Consider the following 26,150-nt stretch of genomic DNA (forward strand, 5'->3'; position numbering starts at 1 on the left):
TGAGCTTCTCCAGATACGCCACCTTGGTCTCGAGGGAACGGATTTGTTCCCTGAGAGCCAGGAGCTCCTTGCACCGAGCACACACCCATGACTTCTGCTCATGGGGCAAATAGTCGTACATGTGGCACTCTGTGCAATACACTCTGTGCAATACACTAACCCTTCCCCTGCTGACCTTCTATCTTCATACTGTTTTAGTTGGCTGTTTACAGTATTTAGGGAGCTTATTGTCTGTTTATTAGATAGTTTATTAGGATAGGTCTCACTGTAATGGTCAACTATTTAACTGTCCAAACAGTCTTTCCCAAGAATATGAGGGATACGAGGGAAGGATATATACTTACGTTCTCTTCTCCACCAGGATCCTTGTGATCCTTGTGATCGCAGGGGCTTGTTCCAGGCTCCCCCGCACACTTCCCGCTAAACTCCTGCAAAACTCCTACGTCCTGTTTGCTATCCCTACTGGCTGTGCTCTGTTCGCTATGCTCTCGGGCCTTCACCTCATATGTAGAGTAGCCTTCCAACTGTCACACAGGATGTGAGTCAAAGGAAAGGAATGTGGGCCTCTCCCAGCCCTAGCTGACTCCACACCCTCCAAGCAGCCTCTAAGTAAACACTGGAGTTAGGTGAGAACTACTAAGAACTCCTAGCCCTGTGATATCTTAATCCTAACAAGTAACCCTAACAAGTAACACACACGCAGAGATAGAGAGACTAAGACCTACCCCTTAAAGAGAAACAGCCCCTGCAAAACTCCCCTCTTCCTGTTAGTTTGTTTGAAGGGGAAAAGGATAGATGTTTAGAAAGGCTTGCTCACCTTCTCAGCTGTGTCTGCTCTTCCCAGAGTAGCCTTCCAACTTCCCAGAGTAGCCTTCCAACTGTCACACAGGATGTGAGTCAAAGGAAAGGAATGTGGGGCCTCTCCCAGCCCTAGCTGACTCCACCCCCACCAAGCAGCCACTAAGTAAACACTGCCTTTAGGTAACCCTAAGAACTCCTAGCCCTGTGATATCTTAACCCTAACAAGTAACCCTAACAAGTAACACACACGCAGAGATAGACTAAGACCTACCCCTTAAAGAGAAAGAGCCCCTGCAAAACTCCCCTCTTCCTGTTAGTTTGTTTGAAGGAGAAAAGGATAGATGTTTAGAAAGGCTTGCTCACCTTCTCAGCTGTGTCTGCTCTTCCCAGAGTAGCACTGGAGTTACAGGTTGCTGGCAAACTTGTAATTCCAGCTTCGTGCAGTGTCCAAATGTGTGCAACTGCAGTTTCACAACAAAACCACAGGGTCCAGTTTGCTTCCCAGACTTGGAACATGGACCACTCCTCAATTTCACCACTCTAAACCTCTGTTAGAAGGGGCCATTGTGTTGTCTGCATGCATGTGGTGCTATAATTGGTTTAAGCGGTGGTTGTGACCAGTGAGAGGCCAGCTCAGAGCAGCATCAACAGCAGTTATGCTCCAGGGCTTACCCAGTCCTCCATGGTGTGTTCCCTGACCGAATGCCACGCCCCTCCCTGCACACATTTTATTTCCTCTGCCTGCCAACAGGCATACCAGGCTCTGCTGCTCTTATAATTAAAAGGCCAACAGCAGTACCAGGGAAGCACTGCTTGAAGTCTACAATCCTTGCAGCAATGGTGGTGTTAGGTCCATGCTTGACCTATAGAAAAAACCCCTTCCCTCCCACACCCACCATCAAAACCATATCAAAAAAGCATGTAGATACAAGCCTTGTGAGCACCCTCTCTGAGCTCTTGTCCTATTGTGAGAGATTTCCTGGAGCTGTGAAGCCATGCCAACAGCATGGCTATTCAAGTGGGTGGAACCAAACTCGGAGGACCAGAAAGAGGGAGGGGAAATTCTAACCTGCCTCTTGGAGTTTCCCAAACCAAAGATGGAGGATCGTCTGCAATACGATCACCAGTTTAGAATTTTAACTGCAAACTGCAGTTCTAAGCCAGTTCCTCGATGTCTGAATATAGCCATTGACATTGAGTCAGACAATTGGTTCATTTAGGTCAATATTTTCTACACTACTGGCAGCAGCTCTACAGGGTTTCAGGCAGAGATGAGTCTTTCCCAGCCTTACCTGGAAATGTAAAGGATTGGACCTTCTGAGTTCAAAGCATTCTAGCCCTACCACTGAGCTATAGTTCCATTCCCTGGCTTTAGAATCCATTGTTATCATTGGCCAAAATGATTTTTTTGGTTGCATTTTGTCATGAAATCATGTTATGTCTTGGATAAGCTCTTAGTGTGGTGACTTGAAGATTAAGACTGGTTTTTGTGGTGTATTTTGATATGGCTGAAAATTTTTGACCCTGAAAACTTTTAGTATGTTGATTTTATAAACTGCATGGATTGTTTGTCTCCTTTTTCTGGCTGTACATACACAAACTCTCTTTCTCTCTCCCCAAATATGACATCTACCGCTTATCAACAAAAGTTTGGCTTTTCTCTAAGACTTACTTGTTTTATCTACTGTACTGTAGTACTATATATCTTGTTGTGACATCCAAAGTTCTAGTTTATTGATGACCCCATCTCATTCTTCTCTCTCTATGTCTCAGCAGTTGGGTGAGAAAGATCCAGACATTCTGCTCCACTCATGTATCTGCAACATTGACACATACTGCAGCAATGTAGGATTGCACAGTAGGGAAGCCCCTTTCACAAGGCTGTAAGTGTATGCAAAGGGATCCTCCAACATTGCAGCCAGTGAGACATTCCAAGGTCCCATATTTTCCCCATAGGCTATTTGGTTTGGGAAGCAAGTGTGTTTGAGTGCTATGTAGGAGGCTGTGTTAGAAGATCAACATTGCATGCTTTCAGGGTGGAAAGAAAGACAAGGAAGTGGCTAAGTTTGATGAAGGAAGAGAGTCCGTCTTTTTTGTCTACCCCTGCTTTCCATAGACTTGACTGTTCCTGCTTACAAATGGCTATTGTTTTGCTTTTGAACCAATATTTGCAGTTTGTTTCATATTTTTATTTATTTTCTTGCTTTGCCTTTTCTGTCACTGAATAGTGCAACCCCCTCACTTTATGTGTGTTTTTCTCTCTCTCTCTCCTAATTAATCTTCCAGGCTTTCATTTTAAAAACTCCCTTTGTTTAATTTGTGAGAAAAGGCCCTCCCCAAAAGAACTTGTTCCAACAGTATTCTGCTTGTGGGGTGAAGAGTGTCCATGTGTAAGTAAAGAAGATTTAAAAGACACTGTATTGGCATAGGAACAGTTGCAAATTGGTACAGGAATATTGTTGTATGGAGCTGGCACACAGAAGCCCACTGGGCACAAGGAAATTGAAGAAATCCAATGTGTTGTTTTCTTACCAAGAAGAACACAGAAAAATTGACATTCACTCCTGTGTTGTCCTTTTGAACCATTGTCTCTTCCCTGTCTGAGCTGAAAAATAGTCACTTATTTATTGTTAGAGAAAAGAAAGATTCCAGATTTTTTGACCTCCCAAGTTCTGTATTCCTTCCTCCCTCCCTCCCTCTCTCTCTCTCTCTCTCTCTCTCTCTCTCTCTCTCTCTAATATACGTTTCTCCCCTTAGGCATTGTGGGAGAATCTTCCCCTCTGCAGGGGATTGTGGGAACCATTCTGGCCTCACTTATCACCAGTGACAAATCAATGGCAGCCTTCAGAAAGCTGGGCCCCAGGATTCCAGCTCAGCCCAGCCTGGGAGCAGTGGGAGGCTTCCCTGGTGGATAAAAGGCTCCTTGCAGCTCTGACTTGTTGCCTTAAATCTAACGGAGGAAACCTTTTCACTCCCTTTAAAAGCAGCCCTCCCCTCCCGTCTCAATTTGTCTTGAGGAGGGTGGTGGCTTGAGGGGGGAGGAAAGAGGCGCTAAAGAGGGAGAATGGGAATTGTCGGGGGGAGGGTTTGGGTTTGTAATGGTTTTTCTGTTTCCTTTTCACAATGGTCTGGCCAGTGCACACAGAGCTGGACTCACAAAGCCTCCCTGAAGCGTCTGGAATCCCGCAGGGCTCCTCACAGTGCCTGTTTGCTGTGTGTATTCCCATCAACAATACAGTGAGACTCGGCAACAATCTCCAGCTTTGGACAAATATTTCTACAGCTTTCTTCTAATGGCTCTTTCTTGGGAGGAGGAAGATGATAACAAGAGGATAATCATGTGGGTGGAAAGGAGGAGGATAAATGAGTGGCGGTCGGTGGGGATGGGACTTGTAACTTCCCATACTAGTTAATTTGGGTTTTGACAATGTTTAATTTTGAAACAGAAAGTTGCCAGGGCAGCAGTCCTGCCCCCTAACTCCAGATGCCCATGGGCTGATCTAGTTTCTTAGTGGGGAGGAAAAGACATTTTGAATATACCTAGAGGAGCTCTCCTTTAATATGACTTTTCAGATTCTGTTAGGTCTGAGTGAAGGGCTGTAGCTCAGTGGTAGGTAGGGCACATGCTTTGTAAGATTCCAGATTTTATCTTTGACATCTCCAGGTAGGGCAGGGAACGATCCTTGTTTGAACCCTTGGAGAGCCACTGCCAGTCAGTGTCAGCAGTACTGAGCTAGATGGACCAATGGTCTGAATCAGTCTAGATCCCTCTTAGCAGGGGCCTATGCTGCAGTATTTGTACTGACAATCTTGATTGATGCTACTCAATGGTGTGTATGTATGCTTTTGTTGTCATCACCAAAACGTGACCAAGGAGGAGTAGACAGAGGACACTGTCAGGTTGTACCTACACCGGCACAAAACTGACCTGGCTGCTTGAGGCTGCACAAATGTAATATGGCAGCATAAGCACCACATTTATTGGTCCCTTTCCCCTCTTTTATTTTATTTTATTTATTACATTTATAGACCGCCCCATCCAAAGGCTCTGGGAGGTACACACGTTTAAAAAGATATAAAACAAACACTATCTAAAACACACTACTTTAAACAATGTAAAAACCATTTTAAAACCATTCAAAACCATTAAAAACCAATTAAAATACCCAAAAATAAATTTTTGATGGTCATTTTTTTTTCTTATGACCATTATTTAGTGATGGGGACTGGTTAGTACATTGTCCCCCACTCCCATCCTTGACTAGCTGAGTGCTTTTTGTTGACTTCTTTTTGAAAGGGAGTAGGGCTAGTGCATAGTGGTTCTGGTCTCTTTCTCCCAACTTGAGTAGACCAACATCATGACTGAAAGGGCTGGAGGTGCACTTGTGGCACAAAATATACACCAAAAGAGTGACGGGGGCATGTTGGGGGAAGTGGCACCCTGTCTGCTAAGCACCATATCAGACTAAAGCACAAATTTTCCAACAGAAGTTAGAACCAACAGGTTAGAACTCTTCTGTTGCCTCTTTGAAACTTTCTTTGGTTGTTAGTTTGGTCTTTATTTTTCAGCTTTAGAAACATAAAGAAAAGAGTGAAAGTGTGTGTGTGTGTATCTCAGGCAAAATATACCAAATTGTTTATAGTCCAATGGGTGTCTTGGAATGATTGTTGCTCATTCAGTTAGAACAGGTGGGAACAGGTGCTGCTTTCTTCATCCCAATACACTGGTCTAGTTAAGCACTGTCATTGGCTTCACTTAATTGAAGCATCCCATTTTCTGGTCCTCATTTCATAAGAGTAAGTTCTGTTCCTTTTTTAGGCAGAGAGAAGTGTACAAGTATCTGTTTTTCAGTTTAAAAATGCTTCTTTCATAGGATGTGTCAGTGGCAAACACCCATGCTATCCACTTAACATCCAAGCAAATTCATTTTATTAAATGTTTAGTCCACCTTTTCTGTTCAAGGGCACTAACTTAATCAAGTTATAGAATAACTTTTTATGTGGTCTCTGTCTTACAGGAAATGGGTTTTATGTTTATGGGGTTATATAATCTGTAGGCCCAGAGAAAGTTAGGTAAAAACAATGGGTCTTCTGTTAATCTCTGTTCAGTTGTTGAATAGATTTCAATGGGATATAAGCATAACTAAATCAGAACTATTCATATATTCAATGCATGTACCATCTGTGTACAGTGTACACATGTACAGATCTGTACACACAGTTACTCACACATGTTGAGCGCACATACAGCAGTATACTTGCTATCTGTATCATGCATTTGAGGGACCTGTACTCAGGTTCACTTTTAAAATGACCACATGTACAATCATTCACACAAAAACATGTAAATATAGATACTTGATGCACATACAGTGTAAAGTGTGTATAGGTCGTAACCTTCTTTCTATTGGGGCCTTAATCTATAATGCTGATTTAAATATATCCATTCTTGGAGTTTAAATTGAACTCCAGTGCTATACAGCATTATATGTTTCAAAAGGATTGTTTGTCCCTGAAAGTGATTGGATCTGGATGGATTCCTGATGACTCTGGGAGAGTTTCCTATCTTTATAGCTGGCACCTACACATGTGGTCGGTCATACACTTAATGTGGTAGTGTATTGACAGTGGTCAGTGGGTGAGAAAGTTTGCAATTGCTCCATTGTCACAGACTGATCATACCTGGTGAGATTTGTAGTTCCTGTGGCTCGAAGCCTCTGCAGAGGTGGGGAGCCTGTTTGGATGGTCCATAATGGATCCTGCTGGTTTTCAGGATGCTCTTGTGGAGTGGGGGTGGATTAGCATTCCTTTTCAAAGCTCTGGTTATTGCTGGAATCTGGAGCTGGTCCAAGTAGTTGACATGATTACGTTTTCTTATATTACAGTTCTACATGTTTTTAATCCTCTCCATTCTCCAGGAAACTCAGGGAAATATGAGAATTCTCACTCAGCCAGTTTTATCTTCATGAGAATCTTATGAGGTTGCTTGAGCTGAGAGACAGTGACTAGCCCAATGTTACCTGGTGAGCTTAATGCCTGATCACATATTTGAATCCAGGTCACCCCAGATTTAGGTGGACACTTTACCTATTACCTATTATATCTGGTGCTCTAAGTCAGGCCTGGACACAAATTTTCTTTGGATTTAAGATACAGCTGAAAAATTTGAGAACCAGACAATGGACTCTTGACAAAATTACTGGACTTAATAATAGGCATTGTGGAAGGGGAGGGTAGATGGGGGCCCTCTTTATCTGCTTTACATGCAACATACCTCAAACAAAAAAGGACTGCCTCAGGCAAATAAAGATTTTATTAAATAACTCTACCTCTGGATATCCTGCTTAAGGTGCCACAATTAGATTTCTAAATGCCTTGGCTCCCTGGCACCTTTTTGAGCACTGTTCTAAGTGCCCTCTCCCACTAACCACAGTCCGTTTAGCTCTTTGGTATATGGAGCTGAGGGCAATAAAGCAGCAAGAATGATGGATAAAGTGTAAGTAGGGGAAAACTCAGGTTGAGTTCAACCAAACACAAGCTAAAGCCCACAATAGGGCTTATTCTGTAGAGATGGTGATGGTAAAATGTTTATACCTCTCACCATCATTGCATAAGCACAATGTTGTCCAGATGAGCTTTTCTGGGTAGTAAAGAAACATCATCTGATCTGAGCCTCAAGATGATGGCATGTTGTTAGGGATGTGCACGGAACAACATTTGTGTTCTGTTCTGAATTCAGAACAGAACGCAAATGCCTGGAACATTCCATTGGAACAAACTGTCAAGCCAGTTCTCATAGAACGAGCTCGGAACACTCAGAACATTCTGAGCGCCATTTTGAACTCCAAAATGATGACGTTCTAGCCTCTGCACGCATGTGGCAGTCATTTGCATGGTGGTGCTGACCACGCAGATGTCTGCTATGCATGTGCATAGGCCAGAAGAGTGCCATTTTGGAGTCCAAAATTGTAATCTGAATGCTCTGAACGTTCTGACGCAGAACAGGGTCGTTCCATTCCAAGTTTGGAATAGGCCCTTCATTTGAACGGCATTCTGTTCCAAGCTCATAACATTCGAAATGGCCTCTTCTGAGCTTGGAACATTCTGCACATCCCTACATGTTATACTTGGCAGTCTACTGTGACATGTTTATCACTTTGCTGATAAAATCAAATGCATATGCTCTGATATAATGTTGAATGTAGTTCCAATTCAAGAGGAACAGGGACAGTTCTTGTTCATTGGTCACTACTTAGCCACTTGTTTCAGATGAGTTATATTTTGTTCAGTTGTTCCACATACAACCTTTGCTCTAGATCCTTACCCTATTTGACTGATCAAGGTCAGGTGATCAGTCAGTTTTGTTAGGGAGATATTAAGTGCCAGAGAGGGAAAGAGAATGAATGAATGAATATGTTCTCTCTCTCATTAAGGAAGCTGTGCTTAGGCCACTCTTCAGGAAGCCCTCTCTAGATCCATTAGATCTGAATAATTATGGATCAGTCTCAAATCTGTCACTTTGGGACAAGGTAGTAGGGTGGGTAGCTGTACTCTAGTGAGTAGTTATTTTGCTACAAATTCTCTTGGATTAAGTGGATTATTTGGACCCCTTTCAGTCCAGTTTTTGACCCTGTTCCAGACAGATTGCCTTGATTACCCAAGTGGATAACATTTGTTGACAGATAAGGAGGAATGTAATCTCGTGATTTTCCTGGATGTCTCAGCAGCTTTTGATATCATCAACCTTGGTAACCACAGTATCCTGCGCTGTTAATCAGGGCTTAGTAACAGCAGCAGTTGTTTTAATCCAAGCTGATGGCGAGGTAGCGGAATGTGATGCTTGGAAGATTTTATTTGCTCCTCTTGTGAGATGTCCTGTGATGTGCTGCAGGATTCCATCTTATTCCCTGTGTTTTCCAACATATAGATGTAACTGGACATGAAGCATCATCAGTTGCTGATTTCACTATGCTACAAAAAGGGCTATCTGTCCTTTTCCTCCAACCCTGGTGAGGGAGTGGAATCCCTGGATAATTGTCTGCTGGCAATGATGGGTTGTTTGAGGATGAATTAACTGAGACTTAAATTCAGATAAGATGATGTTGATTGTGTGATCATCACACAATCCAGATCATCACCCAGGAATGGTTGTCCAGCCTATTCTTGACAAAGCCACACTGGCAAAAAACAACAGTGTTTTCAGTTATTGATCTGCTTTTGGGTATTCCTTCATCTGCAGCTTCATTTTCAGGTTATGGCAGGGTACTTTTTTGCAGCTACGGTCGATATATGATATATGATATATGTTGTGGTAACCAACCATGATATATGTTGTGGTAACCTCTGGTTTGGATTACTGTAATGTATCCCAAGTAAGACTGCCTTGGAAGAATGTCCCAGAACTATAGCTGGTTCAAAATACTATCTCCAGACTCCTGGAGTCTTGGGTTATTATAACAACTATCCTAAAGGGGCTGAATTGGTGGTGGTTTTGTTTCTGAAGATCAATTCAAAATGCTGACATTGACCTTTAAAGCCCTGCAACCAGGTTTTCTGAAGGTGTGTGTCCTCCACATTTTGTTTATTGATTGAATGAATTTTTATCAACACATAAGTGCTCTCAGGGTGGTTCACAAAATTTAAAAAATACAAAACCATAGACGATTGTAGTATTTCAACAACAACAACAACAATAATAATAATAATTATTAATTTGATTTCTATACCGCCCTTCCAAAAATGGCTCAGGGCGGTTTACAAAGAGAAATAAAACAAATAAGATGGTTCCCTGTCCCCAAAGGGCTCACATTCTAAAAAGAAACATAAGACACACACCAGCAACAGTCACTGGAAGTACTGTGCTGGGGGTGGATAGGGCCAGTTACTCTCCCCCTGCTAAATAAAGAGAATCACCACGGCAAAAGGTGCCTCTTTGCCCATTTAGTAGGGCAAAGGTCCAATAAAGGTCCAACAAAGAAAAACAGCAGATAAAAATGCAGCTGGTAAAACAATTAGTAGCAGTTTGAAAGGATTAAAATGCCTGAGAAAATAAAAAGGTCCTTGGCACTGAAATAACCTCAAACAAAGACATCAGATGATCTTTCCTGGGGAGATTGCTCCATAGGCAGAGTAGCACAACCAAGGAGCCATCTCCTCAGTTACCACTTGCCTCACCTCAGCAGGTGGAGACACATGGAGGAGAACTTCTGACAATGACCACAGTGTCCAGGCACACCAATGTAGAGGGAGAACGTTCATCATCTTGTCTTCTTTTTTTAAAGAAAAGTACCAGCACTTTGAATTGTGCTTTGAAATGGGCCAGGAGTCAGTGGAGCTGTTTCAGCACCAGCTAGACAATATTCCAGTTAGCAGCCCTGTTAAGTGACTGTATTATGGACGTACTTTCAAAGACAGCCCATATATAATGCATTACAATAGTCTAACCCAGAAGTTACCAGTTCATGGGTATCCATGGCCAGGTTATTTCTGTCTAGCAGGGGCAGCTGAGAAAGGCAATTCAAATCATTGATTTAATTAAAAGACACAAGTGGGTCTTTTAGTACCCCTAGACTGTGAACCTGGTCCTTTAGGGGAAGTGCAGCTTCATCCAGAGAAGACTGACCACCACCACCGTGAGCAGGCGAGCCGGTCACTGATAGTCCCTTCGTCTTAGTAGGACTAATGTTTGTTGTTCCTCATTCAGTCCATTATTGATCCTAGATACTGATGTGTACCACTTGTCCCATTTCACCTAAATCAGATATAAAGAAATGCTTCCCCTCATGGTTTAAGTTATGTTGAATTAAGCTTTTATGTGTTGAGGTTTGCAGGCACTGGGGACGAGGTTCAGGGTTTTCTTGACTGTGGCACCTAGTCTTTTGAACACTCTTCTCATGAAAGTTTGTCTTGCTAATTTGCTCTTCCTCTGTAGAAAGGCCTTTGGTGCTCTTCTGTGACACAGACTATTTTTATTTTGCATATCGTTTTGCTGCTGTTAAATTCTTTCTTGCTGTGTTCGGTTGCTGAGTTTTTAATGTCATTTAATGAATTTGTGTTATGGGTTCTTTTATGTTGCAACCTACCTTAAGAGCACACACATGTGCGTGCACACACACTCTCTCACACACACACACACCTATAATCTTACTAAGACACCATTTCAGCAATTTGGGTTTTTAAAATTTACTGTTCTCTTATTTAGAGTGACAGAGTGAGAATTTGCAGCAGCAGGCAAAGATAAGGTTGCTTTTTCCTTTCTGTGGCAAGCGCTCTGTCAATTGCTCAGAAGCCACTTTCTCTCTCTCTCTCTCACACACACACACACACATACATACACTTAATACCAGGGGACTTTTGAGCAAAATGTGTCAATAACCTGTTCAGAATGGGTAAAGAAAAATGCATTTCTATTATGACTCTTAATGGGTTTTAAAAATATATATATATTGAAAAATCAAGTGGCTACATGGTTGGTTTGGATCAAGATTTAAAATTTGGCAGTGGGGAAGGGTTGTTCTCAGGTCAGCAGTGTACTTTTGACTGTTACTCTGAAGACACATTCACAATTGGCCAACTTTGGAGCTTTGTTAAGCTAGCTTAAGTTCATTTTACAGATACTGACTGTAAAAGCCTGTACTTAGATACTTTAATGTAGAGCTGCAGGGCTAAGCCAAGAGTTGTTTGTAACTGATCTTTCTATTACCCACTACAACATCTTCTTCTTTAGCTGACTATATAAAGACCTCCCTGTGTTCTCAGTGTACTTCTCTCATGCTATCTAGGCAAAACAAGCAGTTGCAGAATGACAAGCCGTTTGAAGAGAAGTATGCCCTGATGACTGGTATCCTAAATGTCTGCTGGGTTGCAGACACCTTGTCACCAGTCTTACTCATATACAGCTTCTGCCCTCCACTGCATATGCAGACAAATCTCAAAGCATGAACACAACTGGAGGTCATATATTTATTAGCATGATTTATGTTGGCATGGGAAGATTCAGGCTTTCAGATCACACACAACTCCACATGAAGCAGAATTAAGAGAAAGTGAATTCTGAACAATATCTGCATTGTGCTCTGTATGAAGGTTGTACGCTTGTATGAGGTTGCTTTTCAGGCACATTGGTGTTGTATAAAATCTGAGAGGGCAAAGAAAGAGGGAGAATAATCAGTTGGATGAAATGTTCACCCATAGGTTACCAACTGGGAATTTGGAGATATTTCAAGTTACTCAGAACACCAAGAAACCTGGATGACTATATAGAACAGACACTATAGCTCTGCTTGGTGAAAGTTCGTCTTCAGCCTACAACTGTTATCTCTTAACAGAAAAAGAGAAACTGAAAGAAGAAATCTCTTGCATCCTGTACTTCCCACTTCTTTCCATTTCTCTTTTTCTTGCTGTCATCCAACCAGTTTTCTGCCTCCACTATCCAATAATGAGCAACTTAAAATGTGCATGTGCCTGAATGAAATGACATATGCAAAGGAAATGAAATCATTCTGAGTCATAATAAGATATTTTATGCTACATTATCTAATCATGTGCTACCAATTCATGGGGGTAGCATTCATAGATTTCCCCCAATATGTTCTGCAACAAAGTCAAAGAGCCTAATTTCACATTGTGTAAAGCCCCCGATGCTCCTTTTTTTTCACTAGGACAAGCCATTTTGGGAGTGGGTGGAGAATTTCAAATTGCAAAGTGGTAGGCAGAAGAAAGGGTTAAGCACTCTCCTCCCCACTGCCTCTTTGATAAAAAAAAATCTAACACCAGTCCCCAAAAGCTTTTTCTGGGGAAAAGAGAAGCTGGGGTCCAATTGTAAATATGTGTAACATGTAGTTCAGCTCTAACAAGCTGCACTTCAGCCTCCCATCCCTTGTTTCTCTTGAGAGATCCATCACTCTAGCCCAATAGCTTCCCCCCACCCTTCTTTATTGTTAGCATTCCTGGTTTGGATAACCAGCTTACAGGGCTTGTTTCTGGTGGAGTAATAGCTGATGACTGATTGTAAGACTGACACTTCCCATTTTCATGGCTGGATGCCGAGGGTCATGTTTGAATGTGTTTCTTCTGTGAGTCCTGTTGGGATTTTTTTCTTCCTGTTTAGTTTTGTGTTGTTGCAACTGCCTTCTTATTTGAGCCACTTGGTAGGGGTGGAGCACCATTGAACTGTTAGTGGCTTGGTGCTTATGTCCTACTTCTCTCTCAATGATCTGAGATGAATGAGAGGCAGAGGATGAAAGGCCACATGCCTGCACACAAAACAGCGCCGAGTATGAGCTGGGATCCATGTTGATTTCCACCAGGAAGCTGCCTCTCGGCAATTATAGTTCCAACTTCCTAAAGAAGAAAAGAGTTTTGTTTCTCCATGACCTTCACTCTCCAGCAAGTTCTGCACTCCCTGAAACAGACAAACCAGTTGTGGAACGGAGCAGGTCAGCTGGGGCCTGAGAACTCGAGGGGTTTCTGCCTGCTCTGTGCTGTGCAGAGGAATGAGGTCTGTTCTTGCCTTTTTACTCTCAGCTCTTTTATAATAAAACTGATAATTAATGAAACTTGCAGAAAAATAAATATGATTTTTTAAAATTGCTGCCAAATTACTGGGCTTCTAAAAAAAATCCCTCACCATAAGGTGGAAGGGGCAAGAAAGAACAAAACAGTCTGGCATCAGGAGGAGATGAATGACACTGGCAGAGACTATTGTTCATTTTAATGCTGCAGCAGGGGCAGAGGGAAATGTTCACACGCCATTTTGGGGCTTCCTGCTGGGCAGGCAAGGAAAGGGGCATTCCAGCTGGTCATGAGACTTGGCTGGCCAGATTGAGTTGGGCTGAATAGATTTCTGTCCATTTAGTTCGTTTTTTTAAAGTAGCTCACTGATTAACTGCAATGAGACCTGATTAAAGAGAGAATCTGAGACCCATGTAGATCATTGTAGATGTAAAGCTGTTGGGCTTCTAGCATGCAATAATAACCAGGCCTTAACCCCTTGCAGACTGTGGGATTTGCTGCTGTCATGTGCAGCATACAAGTACTCATGTTCAAATGTGTAAGCAGATCTTGGATATTCAGGAGCAAAGGTCTGTTGTTTTATTGGATAGTTTGAGAAGAACCCCAATGGTCAAGTATCTCAGATGAGAAACTTAGGCAGCTAGCTCATGAAATAAAGGCCATGTTGGATCACTCAAAGGCCAACAATTGCTACCAATCAACCTCCTTGGTAACTGCTGTGCAGAATGAGACCATATTCCTATAGCAATGCTGAATGCTGTGCCCATTGTTCCTTCTTCAGTGTGGTTCTGTGATGCATAGGCATAGGTATAGGATAAAATATGGATGGTAAGTCTACACTAACAGCTATTGGCCATGGGAATTCAATGTAATATCCATGTGCAGAAGCATTATATCTCTGAATAGCAGGTGCTATGGGTAAACCACAGGGAAAGCCGCCAATACTGTGCCCTGTTTGTGTGCACACCTAGAAAGATCTGGTTGGCTTGGCAGCCGTTGGAAACAGAATGCTGGGCTAGAGTGACCTTGGTTTGATCCAACAAGACAGTTCTTAGGAGGAACTGGAAAAACGTTCTTGGGAGCCAGTGCAAGTATCAAGGAGGAGTTCACCTGGTTCATTGATGGGAACTCCAGTACTGGAGGTATCATTTGAGGGCTTTGTACAGGGACCGCTGGGTGAGAATATTTGTACATATAAGCTTCCTTTTATAAAATAGAATGAGACTTGCTTTCATCAGATGAAAATAAAAATATGGGGCTGAAAGGCTGCTTGGCATAGTTATTTGCCAACTTTGAATTGGGGTCTGGATCATCAGACTTCACTCTCCAAGTAATGAGATTGGGTCTGGTTTTAGGCATTTTAATATATTCATGCTTGACTGGTTTTCACTGTTTGAATCTTGAGTCGAATAAGAAAAATGATGGACAGCTAGAATAACGTTCTGGGGCTTGCTTGTCCACGTCTTTCCTGTTTGTCGCATTTGTCCTTCTGTTCTGTCTGAGCAGCTTGTTAGTGAACTGCTTCTGTGTCTGGAGACTGTCTGATCCATGCCCTCTGCTCCCTCCATCACTTGTCTAATATGTTGTTCTTTAGCTTGTTTGTGCTGGTGAGGGGTGCAGCTGATGATTTCACACAAGCTGCTTGGGGCCTTGTGAAAAGAATCTATGCTGTGAAAAAGGATCAGGGAAGGCAAGTCTCATTTCTCCCACCATCCCCAGAATGGTCATGCTTTCCAAATGGAAAGATGGGTGGTAAGAGGAATGTGGTAAAGGATGGAATCCTAAAAATGCTCTGAAGAGAGACCTCCAGCCATTTTGCTCTTCGTGAAGCCTTGCAAGGGACACCCCCCACACGTGTGTGCCCACTGGCTTGGAAATGTTTCCGTGGAGAGGTGAAAAGAGCAGGACACAATTGGAAAGAGAACAAAGGTCCTTTGTGGGCCTTTGGGAACATTCTTAAGGGGTTTGTTCAGTGTCCAGTACACATTTGGGGAGGGTGGGAAATTGTGGGGACAGACGCATGCTTTTGAGGTGGGTGATGTGGTTGCTTGTCTCAGCTAGAAACAGCAGTGCTGATTGTTCCCCATTAGGTAGCTATATTGGTAGCAATTGTCTATCAGTCAGCCTCCTTTATTTGCAAGCAAAGGAGTAAATGTTCAAGCAGTGCTTTTAGATGTATACTTCTCTTGTGTAACCAACTGAGCCCATCATGGAATGCAGAACTTTTGAAAATCTTGGACAATATATTGGAACAGGTGGTTCATTTGCTCTTGATATTTCCTGAAAAGAAATCCCTGCAGAATTCATCACTAAGGGTTCAATGTTGAGGTCGGGTCTCGAGAAAGAGGAGACCCTGACCTGTAGCAATAGTGCCCCTTGAAAGGGGGGACCATACCACCTTGAGTAAAAGGGTTGCATTAAAACAGAGTACCATTCACTGAAGGCCCCTCCTAAATATTAAAGTGAGTTGATAATGCCTATAAAGTACAGAAATTAAAAACACGAGTTATGAGCTGAAGCCCTTGGTTTAACTTACTGGGTGGTCTTAGACAAGCAACTGTTTCCTGAAACCTTTGCCTCCACCGATTTTAAAGATGGGGATAATAATATTGGGCTACTTTAGAAGATTGTTGAAAGGATTATTTAAGCTAAAATACATGAAGAGCTTTTTTTAGATTTCTTTCAAAGTAGTAATTAAGTACACATAAGATTCTACAAAAGCCAATACAGAATATTAAATACATAATATGAAAAAAGACATTGTAGCCAAAGCAAAATGTCCATCTGAAAACACCTATAAAATCCGTAGTAAGAGATTCTGCTTCTGTTTCCCTGGGCATAACCTTATTCCAAGAATTAAGAAACTGTGTCAAGTTCTGAGAAGAAAAAATACCTATCAACTAAATCCTTCCCGCCCATATTTTACCTGGCGGAACCTGAATTTGCTTCCAAGCTTTTGCAAGTAGAATCCAGGTTGCAGTATATGAAGAACTTTAAGCACTTGGAGAAGCAGTACAGAAATACTAAATATGATTTGAGCAATGAGATGTACAAATGAATAAGTATGGACTATATTTTTAATGCATGGATCTGCCATGATTTGCCTTTCTTATAACTTGCAATTAGACACAAGGAAAAGGAGGGAATGTTTGTGAGCTACAGAAAAATGCTGCATGATGATTTGATTATTACCTGCTAGTGATTTTGAAGTTGGTGGTAGCCCTCCCAACCCCTTCAGAAAATGGTCAGATGGATGTGTGTGCAACTGATCATATTCTTCCACACACATTTCTAAGTGTGGGGGTGCACTCTGTTATTTTTGCACATCACCTGACTGCCTCTGGTTTTTGCTTCTGAAGTCGCATACTGTATTGCAAAATCTGCAGTCAAGCCATTGTGTTGGACTTATACAGGGCGAAACCTGTGACACAGTGAAGCACTGAAAAATAAGTGTGCCTGAGAGGCTCTCTTGTGAGAATTTTGTAAGGTTCCTTTTGGTCCTGCTGGAACAATGTGCATAGCAGCAGGTGAGCAGGAATGAAAGAGCAGGGGTGTCCTGCACAAGGATCCTAGTTATGTGGATATGTGGCAAATTGACCAGTTTTGTAAAATGTGAAAAATACCATAAATTTTTAAAAATACATCTTTCATGTATCCTCTTTGTTTTGAGCTAGCCTTGTACCTTGGAACTGGCTCTGTGTGTGTTCACTATGCTGGTTCAAGGATAGGAGAGTTTACTAGAGTAGCCAGAGTTAATACTCCTGGTTAGTAGGTAGGTTTGTAATCAGGGCTGAGTGTACTTTGTGTTTATTCATACACAAAGAGAATTCTGCACCAAGGTGACCCAAAGTCTGTGTCAAGAAGTGCTGAATTCTGTGCCCTGTGTAAGTTGGGCAAATATACTTATTTTGGAGAAGTGGTGGCTTACATTCAGGGGTGTAGTAGGGGCGTGGGGGTGGGCTGCACAGGGATGGAGCACCGGTACTTCTTGACTTCTCTGGCTATTGGGGGCTGTCATGGAGAGCACCTGCACTTCTGAATGTGCAGCTACATCACTGCTTACATACAAACGAAGTTTTTTTGTTCTTGCTGGGTTTGTATATCTGCTTTCATTAAAAACAACCCCGAGGTAGTTTATACAATTAAAAACCATACAAATCTATTAAACAATTAAAACAATACAAATATTAAATTTAAATATTAAAAGTACAGATTAAAAGGTCAAAAATAACATACAGAGCAGCAGCAACTAAAAACAGCATTCTTCTATAAAAGCCTGGGTAGAAAGCAGTGTTCCCTGTAACAGGGATTCCCAGATGTTGTTCACTACAACTCCGAGCATCCTCAGCTGCAGTGGCCTTTGGCGGGGATTGTGGGAGTTGTAGTGAAGAACATCTTGGAATCCCTGTTAGAGGGAACATTGGTAGAAATCTGTGTTTTACATGCCTTCTAAAAGCTGTAATGGAGACTGAGGAGTGGGTGCTTATTGGGAGAACATTCCAAAGCCTGGGGGCAATGACCGAGAAGACCCTGTCCTGCATGCATGACTGTGTGCGTGACCCACGTTTTGTGTGTGGGGACCACTTTCATGCATACAATCCCTTCCTTCATTCCTTCTGCCATCCGCCTGTGCCTCCCAAACATATGCCCATAATGGTTCCCCAACACCCGGGACATATATTTGGTAGGCATAGGTGACTACAGAGGGAAGGGGCAATTGCCAATAATCACCCTAACCCCGTACACATTATATAAATTATATAATGTCTAAATTATATAAATCATAGCTGGGGGGAGGAATATAGCATTTTTTAATGTTGTGAGAGGCTAAAGGCACTCAATCTTCTCTTTCTCTGGAAGAAAAAATATTCTGGGTACTGAATAAGAGGTGTGTGAGAGCAAGAGAGCGAGAGAGAGAGAACAAATGCACACACAGATCTTCAGGAGAAGCTTACATATTTTGGCCAGATGTGACTGACTTGTGGATCTGTTAGAATTGTCTCTGGATAGAAATAACACTTCCATTGGGGTTTCCTTCTCTTCAAATCCTCTGGGTTTTATTTTTTGTGTTTAAAAAAATCATCCGGTGTTTCTTGGTAGCATTGCTGAAGCTCCCCTTCTGTAGCTCTGTCAACATTTAACAAATTTCCCTCCAGTTTCCTTTGGCTCTGGATCAATGCAAACTCCTGAAATCCAAAACTAATTCAGAACTCTGAGTAACAGTAGCATTTAAGTTTTGGAATTGTGCCACTCAACTGGGCAGCCTCTTCATGGAAGAGCAATCTAATTCCAGTGTGTCAACAATTGCTTTGGAGCTGGCCTTTCCTTTTTAAAGTTAGCCTTCTAGTAAGCTAAAAGCTAGTACAGGAGATTGGGACCTGCATCAATGTCTCTGGAGCCTAACTGGGCTTTGTTTTCCGGCAACACAGGATGCTGGTTGCACTTCATTTAGGTCAGAGGCCGAGCAGGGGAAAGCAGACCACACTTTGATTGCTGAAGTGGAGCAGGAGGCTTTATTTTGATTTCCTGAGTTGAGGTGTGGAAATCCTAACACATAAGTGTGACACTGAACTGGTTTCCATAGGGTTTGCTTAATGATGTGTTTAGTGGCAGAGTTAATTGGTGAGGGTGGGATGGAGAGAAAAATGATCTTATGCCATATGAATGACCAGGCTTCATTATCCATCTCTGTCCCACAGCAGAGATGGACTCTCCACATGAATTCAAGAGGTAGGAAATATAATATCAGCAAATATATAAATCCACTTCTCAGTGGATGTTATATTGCCTCTGAAGTAATTAAGCATGATATAAAACTGTGTTGGTATCTGGTACCGATTTGTAAATGCTAAGGTGAGCCGCCCCCCCCCCCACTCCTTCTGTATAGCCATTCTCGCCTGTTTGGGCTTTTGTAAGGGAAACTTGATTAACAGCCTCCAACGCCAGGGATGGAACCCTTAAAATAAGTGCTGAGATGGGTATAGGAATTAACAACAGTACCTGCTGCTGCTTAGATTTAAAGTCATGATTTGGATGAGGGCTGCGGAAGCTTTTTATCATCAGCTTTTGGAAGCTGAGGAAATAAGTCCTTGCTAAATTATACATGAGAGTCTGGGACCCAAGAGCAGTGAGAACTGCTGGATGACAGTTCATATGCTGCCTAGTGTGGAATCCAAGGGAAAGAGTTGGGTATGCAAGGGCAAGGCAGAGGAGTGGAATCAGGAATATTAATAGCTTAATGAAATAGATATTATGTACAGAGAGGCACGTGCAGATTGCTTTTCTGTGCTCTTGCTTCTGGCTGTTTGTTAGCCCCCACCCTCTACTCCAGGATTGGAATACAAGTAACTAAAGCCCCATCCAAAAGCTGGCCTGGATCAAGGAATGGATTAACCCCAAACACCACACCTAGAAAGCAGGCACTATGTGGGTGGGCTGAACAGGAGCCTGTCTTCTCTGCTTAGATAGCTGATTTGTAGTAACTTCAGTACTGAACTTCTTGTTTTTCCTTCTGGCAATAGTACTGGAAAGAGCTAGCCCCACATGAACCCATAAAGTGGATTTATGGTCACTGACTCCCCCCCCACACAAAAAATACATTGGTCAGGGTTCCTTTTACTTTCAAGTCTTAATTTCTTCCAGTTTTCTGGTAAGCAGTGGGGGTTCTGCGATGACTTTGTGGTCATGTGGTACCCTTGATTTGATGGGCCTGGCCTAGTTCTGCCACAGTCAGCTCAGTCTGAGCAGTTAATAATTCTCCCTATTTTGCTCATCCTCTGAGAGGAACATAATACTATGTGTATATGGTTATGTGTTTTAAAAAAGCTTGATAGAGCCTTTCTTTCTCTAAGATAGCTGCATTTATCTTGTGGTTCTGCTTTTGAAGTTATTCTGCCTTGGGATTGCAGAGTACAAGTTTCTGTTTCATTCTTGCCACAAAGCCACACTCCCCCTGCCAACCTTCCCTAAATAACCCCTTTCGCAAAGCTAGGCCACTATGGCTTGATTCCCAGTCTTTGGTCCAGTAGAGATGTACAGGACATATGCTCCACCATGAAAAAAACCTCATAGACCAAGTAGCCTCCTTTCCTGACCCTTTAGTAGAAAAGTTTGTAACAAAAAGGACGAGACTGCAGACCTCAGACCCTCAAAAATGCCACTTTGAGAGCGTGCTCTTGTCCTCTCCTTATCCTCTGGTGCTTGGAAATTACAGCTTCACTAGTGCATATGGTTATTCCTTATAACACAGAAGAAAATTTTGTTCTGGGCCTATATCCAGAAATATTGTGGTGGTGTGTGACCTCAGGGCATACTCTGCCCTTGCTCTCTGGGAAGGGAGGACATGGTGATGCAAAATAGCAAAAAACCTAATCCAGATGGTGCTGTGTATTCAATGGAATAAAATGTAACAGGGCAGCCAGGGGCTCACCAGTCATCCCAGTGCTTTTGCCCCCCATAGGCCAGAGCGCTGGGAGGCAGGAGCAAGTTTACTTCTTACAAAGTAGTTGGGTGGAATATGCCTCCACTTGTTGCTCCTTGCATTGCTATCGTCCTGCCTCCTCTCTCAGAGCCATAGTTATGGGTTTGGTTATTTCGCCCCAGAAAAAAAAAAGACGAGTATGCTGCGAAAGTGGAGGCATCTGGACAGGCAACTTGAGCCAGCAAGAGAATAGAAAACTGAATACCACTCTGAGCCATTTTTGGAAGGGCGGTATAGAAATCAAATAAATAAATAGAGCATAGAAGAGACAACAAGAAAATAGACTTGTCCAGAAGATTAGTTGAAAACTTACCACATTTTAATCTTTGCAGCATAGTTCTGTGACTCCCAATATCAAGGCAGTTGCACAACATCCAGATGACGATCTGGATGTGGGGCAGCCTTACAGCATCAGGGGACTGAATAGCTGTGCTCTCCCTCCTTCCCTGTTTTTTAAAGGTTGTGTGCATGAGAAACAGAGGAATTAGCTTCAAAAAGAGACAACTCTCATAGGGGAACTGAAGCTCGCTAGTATCTTAGAGCGAGAACTGGATAAACCCCTAGGGATGTGCAGGGGACCGGACAGGGGATGTTCAAAGGCAGAAAGGATTTGACTTTAATGGTGGGGGAGAGTGCACTTACACCTCCCTCCACTTTCCCTCCACTGGCGCTCCATTAGCAAAGGGTCTGTTGGGGTGGCAGAACATCTCTCTGCCGCCCCATCCCCTCGTCGGACCCTACATCACCAGAAGTACCCAACACGCCTGCCTTCCCTGTTAGAGGGAACACTCCCTTGGAGGTAAGGCAGTGATTTGCAAACTTTGGGGCAGGTCCTCCACTGGGGTATGCAGGACACCTAGAGAGGGGGAGGTGTGATATTCCAAGGAAGAATAGGTTCCTGACACAGGTGGCAACATTATTTCCTTACTAGACAAGGCCTGAAATGAATGTTGCCTGGCAGTGGGCTGTCACTGATCCACACTGAATTTGTGGGGGTGACTTTACCTTACTGCTCTATCATCTCAATGATTGGGGAAGAATAAAGTTCAGAAAGAGTGATTTGTTCATGTGTTTCCTTGTGTGTGCTTTTACATGGGGTGGGGCTAGGGTTTGTTGTTGAGGTGTGGGGCTTTAGTGGCCCTCCTCCAGGCTAGTCTGTTGCAGTGTTCCGGTTCTCATAATTAATGTATTTACCCCTTCTCCCTTAATCATAATGGGCAACATGCGGACTAGTTAGGCATGACTAAGCATTATTGAGATAAATGAGACCAGTTATTTGTGACTATCTTGAATCTCATTAATTTCAGTAGGATTTAGTCTGACTAACTTAGCCTGAATGCTGCCCAGTGATAATGCCTTAATAATGATGATGGCAATGAGAAGCTTTATTAAAACAATGTTTGAATTGCTGGAAGACCTGTATCTTGAAATACTTTGTTTGTAAACAGAAAATAAATGGTTATCTCTAATGGGATGGAAAAGGAAAAAATAAGGGGGATGGCTTCTTTGTGGAACAGACAGGGCATTTCTCTTCCCAAGGAGGTGTGATAAGAAGTATTCTACATGATAGGGAGTGAAATATATCCACATTTAAGGTTAGGGATAATTATTTTGTTCAGTGCTAAAGTGAAAGCATGTAATGATGTCTAGTCAGAACTACATTCTGGCTTCTAAGGGACATGAAGATGACAATTTGCATATCAAATAGTGGATTATATGCAACTGTTGTTGTGTGTGTTGCACTTAGTTATCCCATTTTATCTTACTACCCACAGATTGGCAAGGAATGGTTTGATTTGACTGAAAGAAGGGAAAGAAAATACCTTCATAGTTTTCAGTTTGATAAGCAGTTCGTTGTGTGAGATTCCTAATGAGATCCTGGGGCTGCAATTCTTTGCACTTGTACTTGGCAGTAAGTCCCTTGAACTCACTGAGACGTTCTTCTGAGCAAACATGCATAGAGTTGTGCTGTGAGTGGTAAATCCTATACCATTTTAGTGGTGTGTGCTTGGGATTAACTGCACAAAAAGGCTGGGTGAAAGAATATTATTCTTGACTGCCTGTGACAAAAGTTCCTAAGTGAACTTTCAAATGCCATGTTGTGCTGTCCTTGAAGACCTTTTAGAGAGCTCGCAATATGATACTGTGTGATGTTAACTTCAACAAGCCATATCCATATAGCAAACGGAAATGAAAACAGGAAGTACAATATCCTCATCACCTGGAATTCTGTATCCTATGTACAACAAATTAAGCAACCAGATGAAGCTTGACCTCTGTGAGTTAGGGCAGATATGTAGTGATGATAGATCAGTCTTAAGAGACTGGACTGAAGCCAGTGCCTTGGAAGAAGTATCAAAATATCAGAGCTGAGGCAGATTACTGTGGCTTTGGGTCAGAAAAGAGAGGAACAGAGTGCGAAGGCCACTGGAATGCATTTCAAGGTCAGTGGCTACATATAATTAACATAATTTTGCTTGAACGTAGGGAATGCCAGGCCACCAGAATTGGAAAAGACCAGCTGTCACCTTACTCCCTGCTAGCTTGGTTGACTAAGAGTCATGGTATTAGTCAGTACCATATCTTCAAAGTCATGATTCATGCCTGAGCTGTGTTTAGAAAGTTCAGCACTTAAAAATATAATGTGTGGAGTTGTTACCAACTAAAATGAGTGTTTTCAAGTTTTTTTCAAGGCATGAAAGGTGATTTACACATGGCCACTTTTTAAAGCTCCTTTCTTAAAGTCATACCCTTTAGGATACCAACTATGTCACACAGATTTCTAATAACATTAAACTCTGAATCATGGTATCAATAGTACATTTTTGTAAAAGTAATGTATAATTAGTCAATACATCAGTAATGTCAAATTTATATACAGTAATAATATGACTGGACTAATTACTAATATTAAACATTTGGTGGCAGTAGTGTGGTTGGCATTACAGGAGGCCCTCATTTTACGCGTGGGTTAGGTTCCCAGCTACTACCGTGACTGGAAAAAACTTGAGCCTATGGAAATCTGGGGGTTAGGTTCCTCAGACAATTTCTGAGTCCCAAAAATCATCCAGAAACGATTGGGGGAGCAGAAATAGGTGAGGAATACAGCACTGTACCTTGGCTGTTCCAGCTCTCCAGCTGCTTCAGTAATTACTCCCAAAACCAACTTAGTCTCATTTGCTAAGCAGGGTCTACCCTGGTTTGCATTTGAATGGGAGACTACACGTGAGCAGTGTAAGATATTCCCCTTAGGGGATGAGGCTGCTCTGGGAAGAGCACTTGCATGGTTGCATGCAGAAGATTCCAATTCCCTGCCTAGCATCTCCAGGCGGGGCTGAGAGAGACTCCTGCCTGGAACCTTGGAGAAGCTGCTGCCAGTCTGTGTAGACAATACAGTACTGAACTAGATGGACCAATGGTCTGACTCACTCCTGTACCGTATAAGACACAGTGCTGTATCATCTACAAAGCATGCATGCGCGCGCACACACACGCACACACACACACACGAGCAATCCCAAACATGACCGGGATTTTACCTTAAGTAGCAGCTCCAAAAGAAAATCCAAAGCACAAGAAACTCCAAACTCCTCCAAGACACACTCTCCAGCCTCCACCATCAACTCCTCAACAACCCTCAAAGCTCCTCCCTCAAACCATGCTGATATAAGGCACATGCTAAAAGTGAAACTAAAAATTGTGCCCACAAAAACTGTGAATAACTGAAACCCTATACTGCAGAAAATGAGATTTGATATGCAAATAAGCAAAGCCACGGAAAACAAACCCGTGGAAAATGAAGGCTGTACATATAATGCACAAAAGCTGATGCAGAAGATGGTAGGGAGTCAATGCAGAAACTTAAGGGGAGAAGTTACACGATTGCAGCAGTGGGGGAGAAAATTAGTTAGCATCAGCATTCTGATTTAGCGGAAAACTGCAGAGACATTGGGCGTGAAGGCGCCAGTAAGGATGGAGGTTGCAGTAGTCTAGGTAAGATGTGACTGGAAGATTAATTAGAATGTTAGCAGTAAATTTAGAAAGGAAAATGTGGTTTGTGGATGGATGTTGCAGAGGAGGAAGTGGCAGCACTTGGTGTTGGCCTGGATGCAAGAGGAGAACAAAAGGGAGAAATCAAAGATAAGCCTAAGATTTCTGGAAGACAGAGGAGACAACAGCAGTATCTGCAAGATTACAGAGCAGGACTGTGAGAGAGAATTGACTAAATTGAAAGCTCCATCTTTACTGTCATCAGTTTTGTCAGCAGGATGTCTGCCAGTAAATGACATGGAATGGATGGGACTGATTTGATTGATATCTGAAAACAAGAATATTGACGCAACATGGTATTTCCTTTGATGGAACATGTTTAAGAAAGAGCAGCCCTTGACTTCATCATTGCATTTTGCATTGTAGTGTTATATATTTTGTGCTACTCGTGCAACAAACTCAGCTTAGTCTATTACTTGTGATTGCGAAGAATAGATCTTTGGATTCCAAAAGTGAATCCATACAAGCCAAAAGAGAAGTGTGTGTGTGTGCGGGTGTGCGAGCGCGTGTGCCAATTCATACTGTTGGACATATTCCATCCTGGCAGTACATGGAAGTGATGCTATTTTGAGTGACTGTACTGAGATGGCCTCAAAACTCTTTCCAGTAATGAATTCATATATTCAGCTGAATCTTCTGGAATTCATTCAGTTTTTCCACTTTGAGATCTGTTGCTTTCTGTGCTTCATTCCCTTACTGTGAAAAGTACTTCCCTCAGGTTTGATTTAATCTTGTTATGTGTGATTACTGCCACAAACTTTATCTGATCTGTGTAGTCTTGCTGTATTTTTTCCCCCATGTGTTTGTAAGTCACTCCTGGATATGTTTCATACAGCTCACATCTCCTCTGGAATGGAGGGTGTGCATTCACATATCAGCCAGATTTACCCCGAAGTCCCTGCGAGCTATCGAGCACTTCACACACGATTTGGGTTTTTCATTGCACGATAGAATCTAGTCTGATTTATATCCAGGGTAAAAAACTTTTTGCATCGGTTTTTTTGTTTGTTTGTTTGTTTTTTGCAACTTCACACTCGCATTAAAGCCTGCTGTGTGAAAAACGCCCTGCTAAGTTTGCCTGACATGTTCCTATAATTTTTTAGAAAAGAAAAAGGAAAACACTTTATTCCACAAGAGTGTGTTGCATAGATTCATTGTGAGGAGGAGTCAACTGATGGCTATAGCTGGTTCTTGGTGTAAAGAGGAAGGTGTTTCAGCTGCAGCCAGAATTGTTCTATTATACAGTTCAAAGGAGTCTTGCCTTTAGAGTGTGTGTGTGTATATCAATATAGCATTGTAAGACTTC

The 26,150-nt window shown here is 42.4% G+C and overlaps 1 protein-coding gene across 4 annotated transcripts in view; it reads left to right on the forward strand.

Annotated features, from left to right (window-relative positions):
* Positions 1–26,150, forward strand: part of LRP4 (LDL receptor related protein 4) — a 154,183-nt gene that overhangs the window by 37,582 nt on the left and 90,451 nt on the right. The window contains exon 1 of one of the 4 annotated variants that reach the window (XM_053277047.1): positions 4,111–4,141. The exons of the other annotated variants lie outside the window; for them this stretch is intronic. The gene's annotated coding sequence lies outside the window, so the exon portion shown is untranslated. Of the gene's footprint in view, positions 1–4,110; positions 4,142–26,150 lie in introns of those variants that run through there. 4 annotated transcript variants of the gene reach the window in all.

This window comes from Hemicordylus capensis, chromosome 1, assembly GCF_027244095.1.
Source record: "Hemicordylus capensis ecotype Gifberg chromosome 1, rHemCap1.1.pri, whole genome shotgun sequence".
Lineage (NCBI taxonomy): Eukaryota > Metazoa > Chordata > Lepidosauria > Squamata > Cordylidae > Hemicordylus > Hemicordylus capensis.